Source organism: Octopus bimaculoides, chromosome 3 (genome assembly GCF_001194135.2).
Source record: "Octopus bimaculoides isolate UCB-OBI-ISO-001 chromosome 3, ASM119413v2, whole genome shotgun sequence".
In the NCBI taxonomy this organism is placed as follows: Eukaryota; Metazoa; Mollusca; class Cephalopoda; order Octopoda; family Octopodidae; genus Octopus; species Octopus bimaculoides.
In genome coordinates this window covers 165,452,764-165,455,263 of record NC_068983.1, presented here as the reverse complement: position 1 = coordinate 165,455,263, position 2,500 = coordinate 165,452,764, and positions in this window count along the sequence as shown.

The window sequence follows — 2,500 nt, the reverse complement described above, 5'->3', positions numbered from 1 at the left end:
CACACACACGCAAAAGTACACACATATATGAACGATTGTTTGTCCGTCAGTTTTAACGATGACGCAGCAACTACCAAATAAATAAATAAATAAAAGAGGACATTAAGGAACAAATGTCGAAGAAAGAAGAAACGCGTCACGATCCTCTTGTTCGTTCATCGGTAATCGATAAAATAACCAGTAAATAAATCAATAACTACATTGATTTCAGCCGTACTTCACTTCCACATAGGATGCCTCCATGCAGGGGACCAGAGAATAACAAATGGTTCCTTCTGTTCTACACATTTCGTGGGCCTAATGCTACGGAAGAGGCAGCCTTTCAATGTCGCAAATGTGTGACATCCCCATTGTTACCATAAAGGGGACGTCTTCTGCGTCATCCACCATTGGATGATTGCACTACATTTCACCAGTCACGTGATGGTTGAAGAAAACTAACTACTTCCGCTCATTTTAAAACCTCCCCCCGTCTGAAACTACAGAAGTGATGGTATTTTATTGTCGCAGATATGTGATAACCGTCACCCCCACGTGACGTGATGAGAATGTCCACGGTGTGTGGCTCTAAGATGTTTCAGAAATCAGTAATCAACGAAGACCTTGATTAACTACATAGCACTTTAATAAAGAACGCAGTCACATGACGAAGGTCAGAAAACCGGGACTGTTTCCGTTTATACTGAATCTTCAGTGGGCTTGAAACTACAGAAGCGTCAGTATTTCATTGCCGTAGGTTTATGAAATACTCCAACTACCATAACAAAACGATTTGACCTTTTATTGGAGGTTTGTACCACCCGGTCTTACTCGCTAGTCACAGATGCTGAGCGAGCGTCATTTTATTTGACAAAGATTTACATACGCATCAGACATACTCTCTCCTTCTCCTTGCCACACACACACACACACACGTTTAGCACATATACACATTATTGGAATGTCATCGGCTCTCTTGCCTCTCAAGGTGAGGACAAGATAAAAAGACTACCGACAATGCAAGAGATTACCACAGTGGCCCAAAGGATCTCCTCACTTCGTAGTGTCATCAAACTGGTGTGTGTCCGGATCATAAAGCATCATTTCAGATGTTTGCCCTGCATCACGGTTTCTAGACAAACACAATGATATGTTGTCAGCTGCACCAGTTACCCCCATTGGCGTCTTGCCACCAACTTTGAAACTGTACAGATGAACAGTATTTAATTCTTCCATTTAAATGAAGTGAAAAAATTCCAGGGCCCACCCCCCGCCAAACGTACTTGGTGTCTGTTTGTCCCCCACCATCACTTGACGACCGATGTTGGTGTGTTTACGTCCCCGTAACTTAGTGGTTCGGCAAAAGAAACCCGATAGAATAAGTACCAGGCTTACAAAGAATGAGTCCTGGGGGTCGATTTGTTCGACTAAAGGCGGTGCTCCAACATGACCACAGTCAAATGACTAAAAGAAATAAAAGAATAAAAGTAAAATTTCGGAATAACCTCCCGGTTAATTAATTTAGCACGTAATAGATTTTGCTATATATATGCATATATAGAATTTACAAAAAACAAAAGCCGAAGGCGGGTGTGTAAACAACAAACAGATGTATTAGTTTAATGCTCAGGAAGTGAGAAAGTCTTTAACACTTCGAGCCTACGCTCTTCGACAGAAAGGAACACATAAATAGGGAGAGAAAATAGAAAAAGGTTTAGTGGCCAGCGATCTATCAGGGAGGTAAAAACAGAGTACGAAAAAACGACGACGATCTCGGGGTGAAGCTGGGCGTTGACGAGGAATACCTGACCCGCCTGCTCAAGACGACTTTCAGGCCAGGACCTGTGGACAACTTCCAGAGATCCCTGGCCTGGCAGTGCTATCGAGATGCGCTACCTGTTCGGGATATGCTCTACAGGCATGGCTAGAGAAACACGGGGCCGACCTGCTCGAGATGCGGTCAGAGCGACGAAACCTGCACGCACTCGTGCAGTGTCCAACCATTACCGGGCCTATGTCGAACGACAGCTATCGCGTGTGGGACGAGTCAGTTTATCAACCGTGAATATTGTCGCCCCTCCTTCCTTGAAACGGGAAGGAAGAGCCATTTTCATCGTACTTGAGGCTTTGGCGAAAGAATGTGTTATGGTGGACGCGTCTGAAAAGTCTAGAGATAAACACCTTCCTCTCTGGTCCATCTTTCGTCAACTTCTTCAAGTATCACTTGAAGAGGGAGATGAAAGTCGAGAGGGAAGTTTTGTCTAGTGAATGTTTCAAAAAAAGATGGGTGAATGTAGCAAGGATGGCAAGTGTGATTGACGAAGCCACCTTGAGCATAATCCTATGAACCAAGAAAAAAAAAAAAGAAGGGAAAAAAGAGAGTCACTGTAATGCGTTATTTTGCATTATTGCCCGAGGTTACAGTGGTCTTTTCCGTAGGCTTTTCTTTCGACGGATAAACCTAATCTGTTTCCCCTTTTTACATCATGACATTTCTGTGATACACGATCCCTATTGATCG